The 23017-nt window shown below is 40.7% G+C and overlaps 1 long non-coding RNA gene across 1 annotated transcript in view; it reads right to left on the bottom strand.

The window, feature by feature from the left end:
- Nucleotides 1-23017, bottom strand: part of LOC145503533 (uncharacterized) — a 289346-nt gene that overhangs the window by 244671 nt on the left and 21658 nt on the right. The window contains exon 2 of the long non-coding RNA XR_014051546.1: nucleotides 3736-3795. This is a non-coding gene — a long non-coding RNA (uncharacterized LOC145503533). The remainder of the gene's footprint in view (nucleotides 1-3735; nucleotides 3796-23017) is intronic.

The raw sequence follows: 23017 nt of genomic DNA, 5'->3' as shown, positions 1-23017 counted from the left end.
CATTTATTTCATATGTTTATTTTTCGTTTTTTAAAATGGCTCTTCACGACTAAATTTTACTCTGAAATGGCATAGATTTAATGAAGCCCTGTTTCTAGACCAGTATTTCTTCCCATACTATCAAGGGGCTATTTCACTTAATTTACCAAAAAACATAAAAATGTGTAGTTAATCAAAATCTTTAAATAAAAGAAGTAAAGGGTTAAAAAGTTGAAACAGTACAAGAAAGTACAAAATCAAAAGGCAGTATCTCCTTCCCTTCTCCGTTTCTCCCCAAAGATTATTTGGTAACAACGGCATGTGCTTCCTTTCAGGGGAAAAAAATAATGTGTCTATTGCAATGATTATACCTAAGCATCATTGGAAGTTTACTCTGTGCTGTACCCTGTACCAAGCATTTCACAAGTAAGCATGTAACCCTATGACAACCCTAGGATGGGCCCAGATTTTATAGGTGAGGAAACTGAGGCACGGGGAGCGATGTGGGCAACTCGTCCATGGTCACACATCAAGTAGTGGAGGGGAGAATCAGCCCAGGTAGGCAGACTCCTGAGTCCAGGCGCTACAGCACCTTGCTCAGTGGGATGTGGACCCCATGTTGCCCACACATTTCTCTAAGTAAAGCCAGCAAAATCCTCATTCCTCGAGTCCCAACACAGCCACTCAAAGGATGTTCTCTCTCACCAATGCGCACAGCATTTCTAATTTATTCCCCATCCAAGACTTACAAATTTTTTTGGCCACACCTCAAGGCTTGTGGGATTTTAGTTCCCCCACCAGAAATTAAACCCCATACCCTGGCAGTGGAAGCTCTGAGTCTTAACCACTGAGCTGCCAGCGAATTCCCTAAAAGAGGATTTTTTTTTTTTTTTTTTGGAAAATTACAAAACAGAGAGACCACTGTGGAAAACAAGAACAGACCCAAGGAGCAGCCAAGTGCTGGCTTTCTTTTTCTTTCCCCATGCCCTCTCTGGTAAGGAAATAGTGATGGGAGCACCTTTGGGATTACAGATGGCAACCAGCGGGACCGGAAGGAGGTTCTTCCAACCGGAAATGAAAGCGAGGGGCGAGGCATCTCCCAGGGCAGTTCCATCTGAGAAGAGGTTTCTCCACAGAGAGTGGCCCTGACTCCAGAATCTCAGAAAGAGGGTTTAGATTGAACAGTGCCAAAGAAAATTGCACTAGACAGAGTTAAACAGGCAAGGAAGATTTTATTCAAGACTCTTGCAACAAGAAGAGAGAGAGGCTGAATAAAAAGGCAAGCAGGAGAGTTGCTAAGTGCTGGGATGAGCTGGTGGAAAAGTACTAGAGGAAGTTAGCAGGGAGGTTGGTCAATGTGATCAGGCTATCCATCTGTGTTTGCTAATTGGTGCCCATGGAAGCTAAGATTCCTACCTGCCCACACAGACTGGGAGATAATCATGGCCAAGTTTCCTGATGATTCATTTCAAAGGGGTGACTCCCAGGTCCTTGAGAAAGACATTCCTGGGTTATAACCCTGGCAAGAGGCTGGGAGAAGATTTACCTCTCAAAGGGACAGAGAAAGAATTTACGATTGAAGGTTTTCTAAAGTAAGCTCTCTAAGAAAAGCAGGTCAGAGGTCTGGAGTCATAGGGAAGAAGCCCTGGTGCGGGACTGATAAGTTTAGCCAAGCTGAATGGACCTTGCAGAACATGTGGCTCCTTCCAAGTGCCAGGGTCCTCTGCACACTTCACACTCGATGACCTGAAGCCCAGGTCTGCGGCACCACTTTGTCCCCAGTGCAGCAATGCAAAACTGATCTTCCCTTTGTGAAAATAACCCCTGTTTTTGGAAAATTACTCGGTTCCCCGTCAGCTTCGGCTTTGTTCCTTCTCCTTTGGCATTGAAACTGTTAAGATTTTGAAAATCATTTCATTGAAAGACAGAATGGAAAAGCAAAGCTTTCTTAATCGGATCTCAGCACTGCACCAACTTAGCTGACTGTGCGTTTTGAAAAAGCTGCCCAGTTTCCTGAAGAGGCAAGATAGCAGCCATTGAAACACTGCTGTTGCAAGCGGGCTTTCTTCTGCTTAATGCTAGGCAGCTTGGGCCTGAACGGCTTAGGTATAGTTCTACTTAGACAATATTCTCCAGTGGGAGACCACTGGCAAGGAAGATGCTGAAAAATACCATCAATAGCAATTCATATAGTAATGAGAAGAAATGCTATTTAATTAAAATTAGTAGTAGCATAGCTCACAGCCTTGACTGTAGCCTGTGCCTGTCTCTAACTCAGGAAAAGAAACAGAAGCTTGTCAAGGGAGGCCAGCAAGCTTATTTCCCATCCCTTCAACTGGGCTATAAAGGAATTCTCCTATAGGTCTTCTTGTGTCATCAAAACACCTATCTCCTCTTCATTGAAAACTCAACCTTTACATCAGAACAGGAGACTTGTTTAAAACCCAAAGCCTGCAGCTGCTTCCCCCGCCTGCCTCACCTGCCTGGAATGAGAGAAAACCTGCAAACTGGCAACGGCCATTCCTGTTCACCCACGGCATGCTCATTCCAGAATTCACAGTAATGGAGTTGCTTTGCAGAGTGGTTGAAAGATTTGCTCTGAAGTCTATGTCTTCCTCCTTTCTCCTTAATTGCAGAACAGATCCTTCTGTATCTCAGAAGCACCATCCAGGAGTCCTACAATCAGGGACCCCGGGAGTCCCTGAGGTGGTCCCTTTGGGGAGCTCCAGGACCCTGCCCCAGGAACCTCACTAGATTCTTTGGTCAATTTAGGCAGGAAATGAACCAAGGAGAGAGACCTTTCCCAGTTTAGGGACAGGGGCAGAACAAGGGGCCACAACAACACAGATTTTGATCTCCAAAGTGGGTTCCACAGCCCCTCTCTCCTCCTGAGGAGAATCATGTGGTGGCCATAAGTGAGACTCATATTTGCAGGGGAAAGAGCTGTCACTTAGTGGGCAGCTCAGAACCAGACAGAGACAGGGAGCGTGTGGACCCATCTGATGGGGCTCAGTCTACCTGGGGATGAAACAAACCCATCACCCCAGAAAGTTGCCCTCAAGACCTGTGCTGCCTGATTGAGTTTCCTCTAAAGCCCACTTCATTTTTCAGGACTTTCTTAACTGAAACAGATACATTGTTATTCTAGGCTTTGTTTTTTAATGTTTTTAAGGTTGTGTTGTTTTTATAAAACACAGTTCAACTAATGTCCCTGTGTGCCTGATGCTTTGTGATCAAGTCTCAGACACTGTTGTGAGTTTCAAATAAGATCTGTGATCTTATTTATTTATTTAGTATTTATTTATTTGGCTATGTTGGATCTTAGTTGCAGCAGGTGAGATCTTCGATCATTGAGGCCTGCAGGATCTTTAGTTGTGGCATGTGGGACCTACTTCCCTAATCAGAGATCGAACCCAGGCCCCCTGCATTGGGAGCACAGAGTCTTAGTCACTGGACCACCAGGTAAGTCCCTGAGATCTTATTTTTAAATGACTATTTTCAAACTTATCTGAAAAGATTTTCTAAAATGGCCACATGAAATATCAGGAATTGTTATGAAAAACCAAGAATGAAATATTTTAAAAGGCGGTAAGAATCCCTGCCTGCCCATGGCATCGCAAGGGACAAAGCCTGAAGCCCCCACACGCCTGCATTAGCAGGAAGTCCAGCTCATCTCCTCGTCATTGCCTTTACTGATCCACAATTCACACATTAAGATAATAACCAACATAAAACAATGCAACAGAAGGTACTTACCCGGAAACCTGGAGGCAAGGAAAATGGTTTCAATTCACATTCGATCTGGCTCTGAGCTTTCTGGAAAACAAGGCAAAAAGGAAAGCATCATGGGCTATGTGGGTTATTTACTTCCTCACTAGTGTCAGCTCTAACAGGGTCCAAATTCATCTTTCTGGTTTTAAAGATAAAGAAACTTGGGCACAGAGAACATCAGGAGTTTTGCATGTTACAGACCTGAACTGAATCTGAACTTGAACCCCAGTCAATTGAGCCTTTCTGAATTCCTGTGCCATTCTGTACCCTTGGCGTTTCCCTCCAGCCCTCAAATACAGTTTTCCCCCAAACCTGGATAGAAGAGTGACACAGTGACCAGGGAAGGCTTTGGCAACAGCAGGATTCCTATGGATAGGTCATCAGGTCATTAAGCTGCAGATGCATGCTGCAGTCCATGAGGTCACAGAGTCAGACACAACTGAGCAACTGAACTGATGATTATACACATACCCATGTATTCACATCCTTCAAAGGATGGAGAAAACTGTGCTTCTCACTATTGAGTTGTGTGAACATGGCAAAGAGTGATAGGGAAGGAAACTAATACTCACATCGAGGCCAGCTGAGCTAGGAGCATTTGTGTGTATTCATCATTTTTAGTCCCCCTGAACAGCTTGAAAGATGAGGGCCTAAAGTGAGAGCTACATAGCTTGGCCAAGGTTGGTTAACTATTAAGAGTTGCAAGATCAAAATATAAAACCTAAGAAGTCTGTGTGACTTTAAAGCACAGACTCTTCCCACAAAACAATATTGGCTCCAAACCTACCCTGTGTCTTTCTTCATTTACAAAATCAGGATGTTGCATGAATGTTCATTAAGAAATGACTGCACATATACCTATGTGTATAGTACAAAAGAAGGACATAAAAGATATACCCCAAAGGGTTAACGATGAGTTTTCTCTGGGGCAGGGTATGAGCATACCTCCAGGAAGGAGCAGGGGAAGAGGGGCATATATCAATATAAAACTTAATTCTCTTACAGTTAAAATATATTTATATGCCACATAAATAAAATAAAAGAGTGCAATTAAAATAAAATAAAAGGGATTGAATTAGATAGTTCTTGAAGTCCTTCCTGGTTATGGCCACTGTATATTTCTCCTTAAGGAGCTGCAGGTTCAGCATCCTCCCTGAAAACCTGCTGCTGCTGCTGCGTCGCTGAAAACCTACTTCACCTAAAAAGGCAGAATCGTTTTTACTAACAATGTGGAACAATTGCGCCACCTAGTGGTCATACTAAAAAATTACAAACTACCTTTCCTATCCACAAGAATTAGTCAGATACTGTGTTCAGTCTTCAGGAAAACAATAGCTCCTTTTTCATTTAGCAATGGTAAGTAACTAAGTTAATTTAATAAATGCAAAATTTTATCTGTGGTAAAATCTCTTTATTATTCCCTCAAACCAACCAGCACTGTGTTCTCTCTTATCCTCATGTTCCCATTTTTCACTTTCAGCTTCATAGATTCAGTGTCATAGCCAGAATGAACCTTAGGCACCCATGGAACCTGACCACATCGTTTTACAGAAGAGGAAATCTGTCTCTAGATTGTGGCCAGATGCAGGAGACACAGGTTCAATCCCATGGTCAGGAAGATCCCCTGGAGAAGGGAATGGCAACCCACTCCAGTATTCTTGCCTCGAGAATCCCATGGACAGAGGAGCCTGGTGGACTATCGTCCATAAAGTCACAAAGAGTCGGACACGACTGAGGACACCCTATACAAGGGATGCAAGGCTTCTAATCATATTCTCATTAGAAATGAAGTCCTCTATTACTAACCAAAATGTTGAATTTGTTGTCACATCGGGGTTATTAATCTTTTTTGTACGGTGGGATGTCTACATCAGTCAGTAAAGTCTATAAGTGCACAAATAAACTACATTATATCACAAAGGAACCAATTATATTGGAACATGTTTCCATCCATAGACCCTCAAGCCTCCATGAATGCCAGGTACGATTCCATGAAAAAAGGACCAGGAAATAATTCACTTCCCAAAGACACTGTGATGAACGTGCTAACCATTGACAAGCACTCAATCGCCCTTTCCTCCAGTTCCCCTTTTTTGCAAGCAAGTTTTTATCACCCCTATGCTATCCCTCAATGCACAGAAGACATCTTCCTCGAGTAAGCCACCTCTTCCCTATTTTTTCATTATTCTCTGCTGTAGGACAGAATGTTCACAGAAGGCAGCAGAAGTCCTCCTTCCCTGTTTGGCTCCCCGAGCATATGTTACTAGGGTCATCATGGTGAAATGCACAGAATGGCTGTGAAATGAGATGGCACAGGTTTTGAATCCCACTTCTCCCCCCGAGGCATAGGAACAAGGAACGGTGTATCAATACTACAGGAATGGGATACGTAAACTGTCTGGCACTGAGCCTATCAGAAGGTTACTGCTCCATAGATGCTGATTTCCTTCCTCCATACAAGCGGCTGAAACAAGTAATGTGCCGATTATTTCCCATTTACCCTTCAAATCTACTCTCTACCTTTCTCCATCCGCCTCTTTGCAGCAACAGGTTAAGTATACGCTGTATCAGTGCATTCTCTTGCCCTTTGGCTGCAGTTAGATCCAGAGGTTAAGAAGCACCATTCGCAGCGGGATGACCCGGAGGGATGGGATGGGGAGGGAGGTGGGAGGGGGGTTCTGGAAGGGGAACACATGTACACCCATGGCGGATTCATGTCAATGTATAGCAAAACCAATACAATATTATAAAGTTAAAAAATAGATAAATAAACTAATTTTAAAAAATAAATAAAAATAAAAATTAATTCTTCATTAAAAAAAAAAAAGAAGCACCATTTGGGTATTAGAAGGAAAGAAGAAAAGAAAATCAGATTTTAAAATCACCTAGCTCCCTCCCTACCAAGTCAGCTGAGCTGGGTTTGCACAGCTAACAAAGGCAACCCTCTCCATAAAGTCACCCTCTCTGGGCTCCCACAACCACTGCCTCCCTTGCTCCTCAGGCCACACATAGAATGGCTCCTAGGCTCCCAGCCCTGGCGTGATGCCCCATCCCTTAGTGGTTTCCCTTAACCCTGCCCACACCACTACAAGTACTGCTTCTACTAAGGTCTTCTCGACTACCCCATTTGCAAGGCATCTGTTTCCTGCTGGAACCCCGAGTGACACAGACAACTGCTGACAAAATGAGGAAGGCAACTAGAGAGTCTGTACAGTGTGTGTCAAATCACTGAAACACACACACAGATATACACACACACTCTCTAGGTCGGCATATGTTGTGTTGGATGTACCCTGGATGACACACCCATCCTCTTCCTTGTCCTGTTAAGAGTGGCCCCTTTCCTATTATGCAGAGTGAAGGAAGTCAGAAAGACAGATATATTAATGCATGTATATGGAATCTAGAACAATAGTAATGATTTGCAGGGCAAATTTGCAGGCCAGATTTGCAGGGCAGCAAGGCAGACACAGACATAAAGAACATACTTTTGGACACAGTGGGGGAAGTGAGAGGGTGGGATGATTTGAGAGAATAGCACTGAAACTTATACATTACCATAAGTAAAACAGATAGCCAGTGGGAGTTTGATGTATGATGCAGGGAACCCAAAGCCCAAGGTTCTGTGACAACCTAGAGGGATGGGATGGGGAGGGAAGAGGAAGGCGGATTCAGGACGGGGGCGGGGTACGTATGTATACCTGTGGCCGATTCATGTTGACATATGACAGAAGCCATCACAATATTATGAAGTAATTATCCTCTAATTAAAATTTTTAAAAAACAGTGGCCTTTTTATATTAAAAAAAAGAATGGTGATCATTTTAAGATGTACAGAAATATCAAAACACTATATTGTGCACCAAGAACTAATATAGTGTTATAGGTAGATTATACTTTAAAACAAACAAACTCACACAAAAAGAGAACAGATTTGTGGTTCTAGAGGTAGGGAGTAGGGGGAGGGGGAATAGAATGAAGGTGGTCAAAGGGTACAAACTTTCAGGTATAAGATAAATAAGTACTAGAGATATAACATACAACATGATAAATATAATTAACATTGCTGCATGTTATATATGAAAATGGTTAAGTAAATTCTAAGAGTGCTCCTCATGAAGGAGAATAATGTTTTCTTTTTCTTTTGCAATTATATGAGATGAGGTACATTCACTAAACGTATTGTGGTGATCACTTCATAATGTATGTAAGTTAAATCATTATGCTGTACACCTTAAATGAATAAAGTGCTGTATGTCAATTATATCTCCATAAAACTGAAAGGGAAAAAATAATCAAAGAAGGAGGAGAAGGTGAAGAAAAGGAATATGAGGAGAAGGAAGGAAGGGAGGGAACGAAAGGAAGATCGAGAAAGAAACAAACTTACAGCTGAGGAGTAAAACAAACTTTTTCTTCACGGTTACTTAACCACAGTAGGTAAAAACCTAGGTGGAAGATATAGAATTAGCAGCTAGATTTCTGCAACTATATTTTGTTTTATACATTTGACTTCGAAACCATATAAATATTTTATACAATTATAAAACACATTAAAAATTAAAGCAAAGTTAAGATTCCAAAGCAAAATTAACCAAATGGATCTGAGTATGTACCAGCTTGATGACATAACCACACAGAAAGGAAGTGTTTCAAAGAGCTTTAAAATGCAGTCATTTGATAGCTAATCCCTAACACCGCAGGGCAGTGGTTCTCAACTAGTAGCAATTTTGACCCCAGAAGACATTTGGCAATGTCTGGAGCATTTCTGATTATCATGAGGGGTGACAGTTCCTACCAACATCTAGTAAATAGAGGCCAGGAATGCTCCTAAGGGCCTCCCCGGTGGCTCAGTGGTAAAGAAACCGCCTGCAATTCAGGAAACTCGGGTTCAAACCCTAGGTCGGGAAGATCCCCTGGAGAAGGGAATGGCAACCCATCCCTGTATTCTTGCCTGGGAAATCCTATGGACAGAGGAGTCTGGTGTGCTACAGTGTATGGAGAAGCAAAAGAGTCGGACACAACTTAGCAACTAAACAACAATAAAGCTGTTGTTGTTCAGCATCAGTCCTTCCAATGAATATTCAGGGTTGATTTCCTTTAGGATTGACTGATTTGATCTCCTTGCTAACCTTGCCATAGTAATCAATATAGTATGGTACTGAATAGGGACAGACAAATTGGTAAAATGGAGCAGAATAAGGAATACAGAAATAAGCACACACATAAACCAAATCAACTTCAACAAATGAATTTTACCAACCCAATTCAGAGGGTGAAGAGGTTCTTTTTTTTAAAATGGTGCTGGAAATAGGTATCTAGATAGAAAAAAAATGAACCTCAACTTAATCTCACCCCATATACAAAAATTAACTCAAAATGGATCAGAGACCCAAAAGTAAAGCACAAAATCGAATAGTTCTAGAATAAATCAGAAAAATACCTTCACGGTTTCAGGGTTGGCAAAATCTCCTTGGACCAGACATAAAAATCGCATATCATAAGAGAAAGAAATTGATAAATTAAAACCTCATGAAGATTTTTAAATGTCTGTTCATCAAAAGACATTACTAAGAAAACGAAGACAAGTCATTGACTGGGAAAAACCATTTTCAGCATACATATGTGATCAAATAACAACAAAAACAAAAATCTTGTATTTAGCACATGTAAATAATTTCTACAAATCAACAATAAAAAGACAAAGACCCAAAAACGTGCAAAAAACAAGCAATCATCTTTAAACATACACATTCAATGCATAAAATGGTACAACTAAAATGATACATCATACAGGCTATGATTTGATGACTGATGAATCTGGGTGATGGGTATATGCATATTAACTGCTCTCCTCCCCCTACTTTTGTGTAGGTATGAAATTTATATCATAAAAACTTGAAAAAGAGTGAACATCTATAACCAAGGAAATAATTCTGATTCTCAGGGAAAAGATATCGATTTCCCCAGCCCCAACAATTAATACCAACCAATGGTATTGGTTGATTCATACTCAGGCTGTACATGTTTTAAACATATTATTCCTAAGTTCTAAGCTGGACCATTAAATCTGAATCTCTAGGGATAGAACCCAAGCTCAGTGTTTTTTTAAACTTCCCTGGAGAGCCTAAAGTTCAGCCATAGTCGAGACACACAGATGAATAGTATCTTAATTCCTGGTCACTTTTCATGTACTCTTTGGATGTCATAACAGTTAGGGACTTGACAAGAAACAGAATTTACCTGACATGGGAGTATTTGTAGAAACCTGGGCAGGATTAAGAGAAGAAACGCACCCAGCAGGAAACCATCGCATGAATTAATCCCTGGAACCAAAGGGATCAGTAGTAGAACAGTGTTTCCAGAGCACAGTGAGGGCCAGAGTGTGGGAAGGCACAGTCCTGGACTAGACCAGCTGCCAAGGCCCTCGGGAGCACAAATAAGGACGCTGGCCTCCTTCCCCTCTGTCCTTCCAGGCTGGGAGGGAACAGACACAGAGTAGGACAGAGCTGGAAGAGCATTTGAAGAAGGTGGTGTTAGGCACATGTGCCAGCTACACAGATGCCAACAATTCCAATTCCTGGCCACCAGTCTGGCCTGCCCACTGATGCCCGGCTTCCCCTTCTTATCTGATGGTGACTGGGGAAATAATTGGATCACTTTCCTGAACCCACCAATGGAGTAGGAAATGCCAACCCGCTCCAGTATTCTTGCCTGGAAAATTGCATGGGCAGAGGAGCCTGGAGGGTTACAGACCATAGGGTCACAAAGAGTGGGATACAGCTGAGCATACACCAATGCAGAAAAGGCCAGAGGCCAGTCTGGGAGGATCAAGGCAAGGCTTTCAGTTGTGCAGAAATCATACATCAGTTTCAGACAAAGAATTTAAATCACCAATCTATAAAAACTATGGAGTCACACGGTATCTCACTAGCAGAGAACTAACCTCTGATTTTCCTTTCCTGGCCACTCTTTATTGAAAGAAAGAAAGAAAGGAAGGGGAATAAAAGGACAGAAACTGGAAAGTATTGTTTTCAATGACTATCTGAAAATGCTATGTGAAATTACATTATTTGATGTAGAAAGGGCTAGGTAAGTCATCCAGCCCATACTCCTCATTTTACAATTAAGGGAACTGAGATCAGAGAGGTGAAGTAATTTACCTAAAGTCTCCATCTGGTTAGGAACAAAGTCCAAATATTGTGACATCCAGCCCAGGGTGTCCATCCAACTCAGAACACCACAGGGCCTCTCAAGGGGTCTTCCTCTTTGCCAACCAAAACTGGATCAACTAGACCCCCAGAGTAGCAAGATCATGTAAACACCTGCCACTTAACATTTTATTTTCATTTCTATTCAGATGTGACTGCCCGGATCTATTTCATGGTGATTACTCAGTCCATTTCAGTGGGCAGAGTTTTCAAAGCTGAAAAAGGTAATAAATGCCAAAAAGCTTCCAGCTGGCTCCCTGGAGGGCAGCTCGTCCAGAAAGGCGGGGCTGAGTGGGCCACCTCAGATGGTGCCAAGTTGTCCCAGGGAGGCGAGCATGAACAGGAAGCAGACTTCATCAGCCTCCTGATTAAAAAAACTAGGCAGCTCCCAAAACGACTGTTTCTGGCATTGATTGACTCAGCCTGCAGGCCTGGGAGCTGGCATCCCAGAAGCTGGCCCGGTGGCTACAGAGGGTGGAGCTTAGGCAAGATGAGATACGAATCTTCCCTGGTGAGATAGGAGTCTCTCTCCTCTGTTGTGTGGGAGACACAGGTGGTGGGAACCACTGAGGTGGCAGATCCCAGGGAGGGGACAAGGTAGCAGCATGTCCTCATCCCCAGACAGCAGGCAATGGGACAATGGTTGTGCATGAGTGCTAAGTCGCTCCAGTTTTGTCCGACTCTGCAACCCTATGGACTGTAGCCCGCCAGGGTCCTCTGTCCATGGGATTCTCTAGGCAAGAATACTGGAGTAAGCTGCCATCCCCTCTCCAGGGGATCTTCCTGACCCAGGGCTCAAAACCGGGTTTCCTGCATTGCAGGCAGAATCTATACCATCTTGAGACAATAGGGAAGCCTGGTGTTGAGGGCAGCTCTTCTAAAACAAGATTAGCTCTCCCGAGTCTGGGATCCTTAAACAGTGGTCCAACCAAGGATGAGAGGAAAGACCAACGATGTCCAGGGTTCCTTCCAGCTCAGAGAACCACATCCTAGAAAGAGCCAGTAGAGCTCCCTTCATGCCACATCCCAGGGTCCTCAACCACAGCCCTGTCAGTTCCCTTCATAGCACATCACAATCTGGAATTACAAATCTACCTGTTCACTTGTTTGTTACCTGTCTCCCCCACGTGACCATGTTCCTCTAGGCCAGGGATTGTTGTACCTAGTGCCTCATGTTTACCCTACACTTCGTAGGTGCACAAAAAACTATCTGAGGGAAGTGTTAAATAAAGGGATGATTGTGAAACATCCATACTCCTGAAGAAGGGAAAACCACTTGCAGAAAGAAACAAGCTCTGGCATTTGTAAGTAGGATCAACTACAGTGTGTTCCTGTATCTCCACTTGCCTGGCCGGCTGGAACCCACTCTGCCCTGTAAGATGATAAAATTTGTATAGACCTTTGTGGATGCCGAAGCACTTTCATAGCATGGCTTACCCAAAATTACCGCACTAATAAGCAGGAAACACTTACTCTACCTCCAGATTCAATGTTCTTCCCTCCACCCCTAGCATGATCAGAGTCCTAGTTCCAAGCACACACTAGGGACGGGCTCTATTGCTCCATTTTCAAAGAAGAAAAACAGGAGCCCTGAGAAAATACTGGCTTTGCTAGCGAAGTTAGGCCTCTAGCAAAAGCCAGAACTCCTCAAAGGATTTGAGAGGAAGAGAAAAGGAAATTGGGGCTTAAAGGGACATGTACTCTTTCCCCGCTGGTAGAGGAGAAGCAAAGAGGATAAAAAGAAACAGAGAAAAGAGGAATGTTTCTGGCCCAGTGATTAAACAGTGAGATAACTAAGTAGCCGCTAATCCTCCATTTTGCCCCAGATAAAGGAGGTGCACTAATCACTAGGAAAGGGCGGGTTACCCCACTGGGAGCTCATGTTTCCAACACGTTGCCTTGTGCGCGTTAAATCCCAGTCTTTTGAAGGGCAAAGTGCGTGACATATATTAAAACTACTGTCGTTATTAATAATGCCCACTCTTCAGATTTGCATAGCTCCATTCCTCCTAAGCGTTTAAAGACTTTCATACATATTACCTACTTCTCTCTCAGAATTTTTAGTAGAAAAACATTCCTAGGTCACTATGTAAATATACATAAAAGTTCTTTAAGACATTAGAACACATTTCAGTCTTATTTATACCCTTTTTCCCTGTGCCTGGTTTAGCACATTTCCATTTTGACTATGTATCTCTAAAACACCAATTTTCAAGACAGAAACTTAAAAAAGCAACTGTAAACCTCCCATCTCTGGCCAAACTTACTTCCTTTCCATACCTCCATCACAAGGAGTGTAGAAGAAGCTTCTCTCACTTTAAAAACAGCTCAGGACTGCTAGGGAGGAGGGAGGGAGGGACGGAGTGGGAGTTTGGAATTAGCAGATGAAAACTATTATACATACAATGGATAAACAATGAAGTCCTACTGTATAGCACAGGGAACTATATTCAGTATCCTAGGATAAACCATAGCGGAAAAGAATAGGAAAAAGAATGCATACATATAACTGAGTCATTTGTTATATAGTAGAAATTAACACAATACCATAAATCAGCTTTACTTCAATAAAACAATTTTTTAACAGGTAGCACAGGGCTCACTTCCCACCCTCACCCCATCCTCCCTTTGATACTCTGTCTGCTCCTGATTTAACTAAGAGGTAAAAACTATAGTTCACACTGAGTGTCTACTCTGTACAAGCCACTGTGCTAATGGCTTTACAAACACTTACTTATTTAATCCTTGGGACAGAGACATCTAGTCATCCCCCAGTAGCCACAGTAGTTGAAATTTCAGTCTCCCCTGCAGTTAGGTGTGGCCATATAACCATTTTCTGGTCAATAATTAAAAGTATCTGTGCAGAATTCCAGGCACACAGCATTATCCTTAAACATGTCTTTCCTCTCCCCTGACTTCACTGATTTTTACAGCCTGAGAACCCAAAACAACCAATTGAAAACCTCTGCTTTGACTTTTTCCTGATTATGGTTCAAATTGCTCACCATTCCTTAGTCCAAAGATGAAACAACGTATGGGTTATATATTGCAGATATGGAGATGACCTGGCTCCTTGTTGATATTTCTAAGCCACTGAGTCACTCAACTCTGAAGCTTGTCCTTCTTACAGATTCACTGTTATATACTACAATAAATGTTCAATTGGTTTGAGCCAGGTTGAATCAGAATTTTCTCTATTTGTAGCCAAAATCCTTCTAATGAACAGTTTGTTTTTCATCCTCTGTCTTCACAAAAGATATGAAAATGATTCAAGTTAGGATCGGAGTGGTTAGTGGGGAAATGAGAGTCACTACTACCAGCCCTAATTCAGTGCTTTGAAACTCACCAGTGCTCATTGACACTCAGCACTGATGCAGCTCATGGACAGTGTCCCTGACCGCCTGCTGCTTATCCAGATGGCTTCCTGGTAACTCTGGGTCTGAGTATAAGTTCTCTGACTGGTGCCATACAACCACAGGGGCTCGGGATAGCCTACACTGGTTTTAATTAGACAGTTAGAGATTGAGAGGAAACTCTTGGTCAGGTTGGAAAATCCTCCCCAGCAACTTGGCTGAGCACAAAAGAAGCTTGTGAATGAGTGAGTGAGATGAGGGAGACCAAGTCCCCACCCCACCCACCTCCATTGCGTGGACTGGTGTTGCATGGAGGGGTGGGGTGGGGGGTTGTGATTCTCCATTTTAAAGGTGCAGAAATATCTGAGAACAGGTACAGGTGGGAAGAAAATATAATGGAAGGAAAGGAGCTGGGGTGGGCAGGCGATTGGAGAAAAGAGGAGGAAACCCAAGAACTAAAGGACCTGTCACACCCTGGGGTCTGTGAATAGCCTGAAGGATTTGGGACCTCCCTTGGGAGAAAACTATCCTCAGCAAAGTGGCAGAAAAACCAGGTCAGGGGGTTGATCATTTATTCAGACACTTGCAACAGTGGCAGTATGGAGGTATGTACTTCTGTAGGTAGTTTGCAGGCTGCAGGGCACTGCTTGAAAGTTAAGGAAGGAAAAAAAGAGAGAAAAGCAGAGGGTGAGGAGAGAGAGAGAGGAGCCCTCATTTCTCAATATATTAATCACTCTCTGAAGACTCCTAGAAAAATCTGGGAGACATTCAAGGGACTAATTTCTTGCAGTCATGATGTATGGACTCAGAGCTATCCATTTTTCAGGCATTGATGACTATGTGGTCATATGTTGGTTTGCAGGCTGCTAAATCCTGAGACACCAGGATTACAGTAGTGTTCCTAGGATGACCAACTCATTCGAATTTGCTTGGGACTTTCCTGACTTTAGCAATGAAAGCATCATGTTCTAGAAAACCCCTCAGTCCCAGGCAGACCAAAACATCTCCTCCAAAGCACCCTCTACGCACTCAAACCTTTGACTGAACATGTCCCACCCTGGTCATTTTCTTAGTCTACATCAAAATGATTCAACTAGACCCAGCAAAAACAAAAGTTGATGGCTTTCACTGCCCTAAGCCTCACTTGGGCTCCTGAAGTTGTGTTACTGGCCTAGATTAAAAATCAAGGAGCATCCCAAGAGGAACAAACCTTGGCCTAAAGAAGTAAAGGGAACAATGAGTAATATCAAAGAGATGGCAAAAATCTCCAGTGTACTAAGTACCACATACCAGATGTCAACCCCTGCTTACTTTGGGAAGCTGCCAACCACCTAATGAGCAAAAGAAAGGCTAGTTCAATGCTTCTTAAAAAATAAATTTGTCAGGGAACAATTAAAAGCCTTGAGTGAACAATTAGCCCAACTGGCAAAGACTTACAAATCCTACGTCGATCAAAACAGTTTATTGAAATTATTAGCCTTTAGAGGGGAATTAGTCTTTTTGAAATTAGTGAGTGTGTCATTAAGGTGATGAAGAGCTACAAGGAAAAGGTCAATAAAGCATTTATTCAGAAAGAACAAGGCCAAACTCTTTATTCAAAGCCACAGTAATTAAATCAACAATGTATGTAACCAACACAGATATCCTTGAACTGTTACGGTGAATACAGTGGGGTACACTCTGCTCTGAGTTATCCTGAACCAGACAGGTAATCTACAAAACCAAGCCAGGGAAAAGAGGACAATGGAAGTATATGTAAACAAAATAGTCTGCTATGGTCATGCCAATTCAGTCCTTGGATGAGCATGAAAATGGAGATCCCCAGATGCTGTCAAGTGTGTTCTATTTAGACATCATTGACTCTGAATTAAAGACATCTTTCCTTTCATGTTCATTGTAGAATAGATGTTCTACATTTTAACTGCACTATTTTGAATTTTCCAATAATTTAGACCAATGGTCCTCAAACAGAAGCAAATTTGTCCCCAAAGGGTGTTCAGCAATGCCTGCAGACATTTTTATTTGTCATTCCCGGGATGGGGGAAGTGATGGGCAGGAGTGGTTGATACTAGAATCTAATAGGTAGAGGACACTACTGAACACTCTGCATTGTACAGGGCAGCCCCCATGATAAAGAATCACCCAACCCAAAACGTCGATCATCCCACTGTTGAGAGGCTTTGATTCAAATATACTCTAATTTGAGGTTTGATTTTGCCCTAACTATAAAAAGAAAGGCTTTCTTGACAAACTAATGGCACTAACATGATAAATGAAAATATTACTTTGAGTAATAAAATAACAGTATTTGAGACACTTCCTTGCATGTCAACATTGAGCCTAACAATGACAATTCTCTTGTCTTTTCCTTAAAGCCAATGTGTCAGGATTTCTCATTGGTAGTCTTCAGTTCAGTTGAGTTCAGTCGCTCAGTTGTGTCCAACTCTATGTGACCCCATGGACTGCAGCATGTCAGGCCTCCCTGTCCATCACCAACTCCCAGAGTTTACTCAAACTCATGTACATTGAGTCAGTGATGCCATCCAACCATCTCATCCTCTGTCATCCGCTTCTCCTCCTGCCCTCAATCTTTCCCAGCATCAGGGTCTTTTCAAATGAGTCAGCTCTTCACATCAGGTGGCCAAAGTACTGGAGTTTCAGCTTCAACATCAGTCCTTCCAATGAATATTCAGGACTGATTTCCTTTAGGAAAATCAGTTGGATCTCCTTGCTGTCCAAAGGACTCTCAAAAGTCTTCTCCAACACCACAGTTCAAAAGCATCAATTCTTCAGCACTCAGCTTTCTTTATAGTCCAACTCTCACATCTATACATGACTACTGGAAAAACCATAGCCTTGACTAGACAGACCTTTGTTGGCAAAGTAAAGTCTATGCTTTTTAATATGCTGTCTAGGTTGCTAGTCTTAATCATTAATTATTAGTTCTTCAAAGTATAAACCCTGTTCATCCATTCATATCTTCCATACTTTAAACATTTTTAGTTATTAAGACAATTTCTATAAATATGTCCTAAAGATAAAATACTCATCATGGTGACTACAGTGAACAAGTCTGTATTATACAACTGAAATTTACTAAGAGTGTAGATGGCAAAAGTTCTTGCCACAAGGAATATATATTTTGAATATATACATATATCAAGTAATTATGTTGCACACCTAAAACTAATACAATGTTATATGTCAATTACATCTTGATAATAAATAAATGGATAAATACACTGGCTTTCTCTATTGTTTAGTCATTAAGTCGTGTCCAACTCTTTGCAACCCAATGGTCTGTAGACTGCCAGACTTCTCTGTCCATGGGATTTTCCAGGCAAGAATACTAGAGTGGGTTTCCATTTCCTTCTCCAGGGTTTCTCTATAGCACTGGGCCAATTATTCAAAAGAAGTGAGTTCACTTATTGAAATATATTTCAATGCATATATGATAACTACATATACATATATGATAACTACATATAATTATCCTAAGATGAACTAATATACTCATTTTTTATTCTTAAACTTCTCTTTAATGAGAATTCAATTAAAAGAGATCATAGCATTTTTATGTTTCTTGTATCTAGTTAGCAAATCATTCAGGGTTTTTAAAAGAAATAGCAAAAGACCACTTTGTCTCTTTGCCCAACGAGACAAGAGCTAAGTCTTTAGCTGGAGTTTATATTTCTGTTCCCAGCATTCAATATTTATTACCTGGGAGACTTCTTTGTCAACAGAGCACATATTAAACCAGTTACTGGAAGTATGTTTAGATTATATATGTTAATTTACATTTGACGAACTTGTCTCTCTGGCGCCTGCTGAGACACTAGCTAAGTGCGTAGCCTGGTTGTATTTATCCAAACTCCATAAACAGAAAGCCAAATCCCCACACAGCATATAAAAACATGAATCACATGAGAGAGTGAGATTCCAGTGAGAGTTCCTGAGGGAAATGGCAGCTTCCGAGGAAAAAGTTATTTCAGGTTCAGTCACTATCTTTGATGAGTTACGTGTTTTTCACCTTGTCTATCTCCAGAGGGGTGAAGAAATACCCTTTGAAAGAACATAGTAAGCAAAAATATAGGTAAATACAATCTCTTTCCTTCTACTTTTGAGTCCTCTAAGTTATATTTGATGGTTGAAGCAGAAATTATAATACTGCCTGATATGGTTCTAAATGTATACAGAGGAAATACTTAAGACATCTTTATTCTAAATAGGGCTTCCCTGGTGGCTTAGACAGCAAAGAATCCACCTGCAATGCAGGAGACCCAGGTTCATTCCCTGGGTCATGAAGATCCCCTGGAGAAGGAAATGGCAACCCACTCCAGTATTCTTGCCTGGAGAATCCCATGGACCAGGAGCCTGACAGGCTACAGTCCATGGGGTCGCAAAGAGTCAGACGTGACTGAGTGACTAAACTGAAACTTTCATTTCATTATAAATAGGGGGAGAAGGGGCATAAAGGAAGGGGCATAAAGGCATGATTTTTATACCTCATGCAAAACTGGCAAAATGATGACACCAGCAGACTATGATAAGATGTGTGTGTGTGTGTGTGTGTGTGTGACATCACACCTAAACAACACTAAAAACACTCTACAGAGAGAAACACTTAAGGACACTATAGGTAAATCAAAATGGAATTCTACAAAATGTTCAAATAACCCACAGGAAGGCAAGAAAAAATAACAAAGAAACAAAAAACTTTAAACACAGAGGTAGAACAGAAAGCAAAAGAAAAAATGACAGATTTAAACTTAGCATAATAATAATTACATTAAATGTAAACAGTATGATTGAAAGTAAAAGGCTGAAAGTCAAAGGATGGGAAAAATACATCATGCACGTAGTGGGAATTTCTAATAATGCACTTTCACAGCCTTGAGAAATATCACAGAAATAGCACCTAGAAAAACCGCATATATCAAGAAACTGTGTTGATGATTACTTTTCATGTTTTTCTTAGAATAATAGCCTTGTTACAGACCCTAAGGCCAGACCCAGAAGGGAGTATGACCGGGATCATGAACCTTGGAACCTTGGATCATGGACCTTGGAACACCGGGTTGGCGTCAGGTCTGAGCACTGCCTACACACTTGCTGATTGTTCCCAAGACTATCCCAGAAGGGAACGGCCTGGGGTAAAAACAAGGAGATTTGGACTATGTCAATGGAGTGTCTTGGGAAAGATAGATCAAAGAAAGCTTTGTGGTCTGCAATTAGGTATAAAAGCTGGACTCAGAGTGGACTCTGCACCTCAGTCCAATAGAGGCTGCAGGTCCCCTGACCCACTGCACCAGATTTAGTGTTCTGTTTTCATTCTCATCACTTGCTCCTGGACCTTTAAGGCAACACATGCAAGATACTAATCAAAAGAAAGATGGAGTGGCTCTTTTGATATCAGATAAAGCTGATTTCAAAGCAAAAAAATTACCAAAGTCAGACAGTGACATTATACAATGTTTAAAAGGATCAATCAACCAATAAAACACAGCAATCCTAAATGTAAACATACCAAACAACACAGCTGCCAAATACGTAAAGCAAAAACTGATTGAGTTTTTGCAGAAACAGACAATTCCTCAAGTATATCTAGAGACTTCAACACCCCTCAATGAACAATTGCTAGTACATCTAGACAAAAAAATCAGCAAGGATAAATAAGAACTCAACATTACCATTAACCAACAATATAATCAGCATTTATAGAGCACTCTACCTAACAGCAGCAGAATACACATCCTTTTCAAGTGTGCACAGAACATATGCCAAAATAGACCTTACCTGGCTCATAAAATGAACCTCAACAAATTTAAAAGAATTAAAATCATATAGAGTGTGTTCTGTGACCCAAATGGAATTAAACTAGAAATCAATAACCAATATAACAGGAAAATCTCAAAACACTTGGAAACTAAACAACACACTGGTAAATAATTTATAGATCAAAGAGGAAATCTCATGGAAAATGAAAAACTATTTGAGCAGAAATGAAAACATGATATGACATAATTTGTGGGACAGAACAAAGAATTTTATAGTACTAAATGCACGTATTAGAAAAAATAAACCCAAATAAAGCAGAAGAAGAAATAATAAAGAACAAATACAAACCTAGATGATTTCACTGGAAACTTCTACCAAATGCCTAAGAATTAACATCAATTTTATACATCCTCTTCCAGAAAACAGAAGAGAAAGGAACACTTTCCAATTCATTTTATGAAACTAGTATCACCCTGAAACCAAAACCAGACAAAGACAGTATTTAAAAAAAGAAAAAAAGAAGGAAAATTATAGATAAATATCTACAAACACAATATTAGCAATGGAATTCAGTAATATGAAAAACTTATCGACCATGATCAAGTGGGGTTTATCCCAGGGACAGAAGCTGGTTCAATATCCTAAAATCAATCAATGTAATCTACCATATCAACAGGCTAAAAAAGAAAAAATATATGATTACATCTGTGAACAAAGAAAAATACTGGACAAAAGTCAACACCCATTCATGACTTAAAAAAAAAAATACCCTCAGAAAAATAGGTATAGAGAAGGTCTTCCTAAGCTTGATAAAGAACACCTACAATACACTTACAGCTAATATACTTAAAGAAGTTCTAGCCAATGTATCATGGCAAGAAAATAAAGTGAAAGGTATATGGATCAGAAAGAAAGAAATAATACCATCCCTATTTTACAGTGACATAATTATCTATAGAGAAAATCCAAGAAAAACTGATAAACTATCTCCTCAAGCTCAGGAAGGTTATAGGATACAATATAAGCAAACAAAAATTGACTGTATTTCTACATACTAGCAATGGACATGTGAATACCAAAATTTAAAACACAATACCACTTAAAGTAACTCAAAAATGAAATACTTAGGTATAAATCTTCCAAAACATGTACCACACTTCTATGCTGGAACCTATATAATGTTGATAACAGAAACCAAAGAAGACCTGAATAAATAGGGAGACATACCATGGTCATGAATTGTAAGACTCAACATAGCTGTTCATTTCCCCCAAACTGACATACAGTTTTAATTACTATCAAAACCCTAGAAAGATGTTTTTGTGTCTATAGAAAACATTATTCTTAAAATGTATACAGAAAGACAAAGTATTAGAATAGACAAAACATTTTGAGAAAGAAAATAAAGTGGTAGGAATCCATCTACTCATCTTTGAGGCTTACTATATAGCTATCATAATCAAAACTGAATGGTACTCGTGGAGATAGAAACACACAGATCAATGGAATTGAGTAAAACATGCGCAAATAGACCCACACAAATATGCCCAACTGATTTTTGAAAAGGAGCAAAAATAACCCAACAAATAGTGCTGGAGAAATTGGACATCCATAGGTCAAAAAAAAGAACCCTGATCTAAGTCTTACATCTTACACAAATTGATTTAAAATGAATCACAGACTTAAACATAAATCATGAAACTATGAACATTAGAAAGAAAACTTAAGAGAAAATCTTCAGGATCTAGAATTAGGCAAAGAATGCTCCAACTTGATTCCAAAAGCAGAATCCATAAAAGGAAAAAAAGTCAATAAATTACACTTCATCAAAATTTTTAAGTTTACTCAACAAAAAACTCTTTAAGAGGAGGAAAAGACAAGCTACATTCTGGGAGAAAATATTTGCAAACCACATATCCAGTAAAGGACTAGTATCTAGAATATACAAAAAAAAACCTCTCAAATATAACCCTAAAGAAATAAATAATCCAACTAGAAAACAAAGAAAAGACTTGAATAGATATTTCACCATGGAAGACATACAGATGGCAAATAGGCACACAAAAAGATTTTCACATCACTAGCCACTAAGGAAATGTAAACACTACAGTTAGATATCTTTACACACCTATCAGAATGACTAAATTAAGAAATAGTAACAACATCCAATGCTGACAAGACTGTAGAGAAACTGGATCATTCATACACTGCTACTGAAAAAGTAAAATGATACAGACTCTCTGGAAAACATTTTCTTAAAAAAACTAAACATGCAACTGCCATTCAATCCAGAAAAATTCTCTGTGGATCATCAAATGCACATGAGATGCTCAAAATTCCTGAATCTCTCCACCTCACCAAAGACCACCATTTCCCCATTACTACAACAACTAAAATGTGTCCTGCTTACTCCAAAATTATTCCCAACGGACAAGATCAGCCACACTGAAAACCACTGCCTTGAACACCGACAATAATTCTACAAGACTGGTAGAAAAAGGCTACTTTAGAAGCAAGAAGCTCAATGGGAAGGGTTTCAGTGAGGTTCAGTTCAGTTCAGTTCAATCACTCAGTCATGTCCGACTCTTTGCAACCCCATGAACCGCAGCACACCAGGCCTCCCTGTCCATCACCAACTCCCGGAGTCCACCCAAACCCATGTCCATCGAGTTGGTGATGCCATCTAACCATCTCATCCTCTGTCGTCCCCTTCTCCTCCTGCCCTAAATCTTTCCCAGCATCAGGATCTTTTCAAATGAGTCAGCTCTTTGCATCAGGTGGCCAAAGTATTGGAGTTTCAGCTTCAATATCAGTCCTTCCAATGAACACCCAGGACTGATCTCCTTTAGGATGGACTGGTTGGATCTCCTTGCAGTCCAAGGGACTCTCAGTGAGGTTAAGGCAATCAAATAAAATCATACAACTAAT

The sequence above is a fragment of the Giraffa tippelskirchi genome, chromosome 4 (assembly GCF_054371585.1).
Source record: "Giraffa tippelskirchi isolate mGirTip1 chromosome 4, T2T-mGirTip1v1.2.pri, whole genome shotgun sequence".
In the NCBI taxonomy this organism is placed as follows: Eukaryota; Metazoa; Chordata; class Mammalia; order Artiodactyla; family Giraffidae; genus Giraffa; species Giraffa tippelskirchi.
Note: the sequence above shows the minus strand (reverse complement) of the source record. Positions and strands in the feature narration are given on the sequence as shown.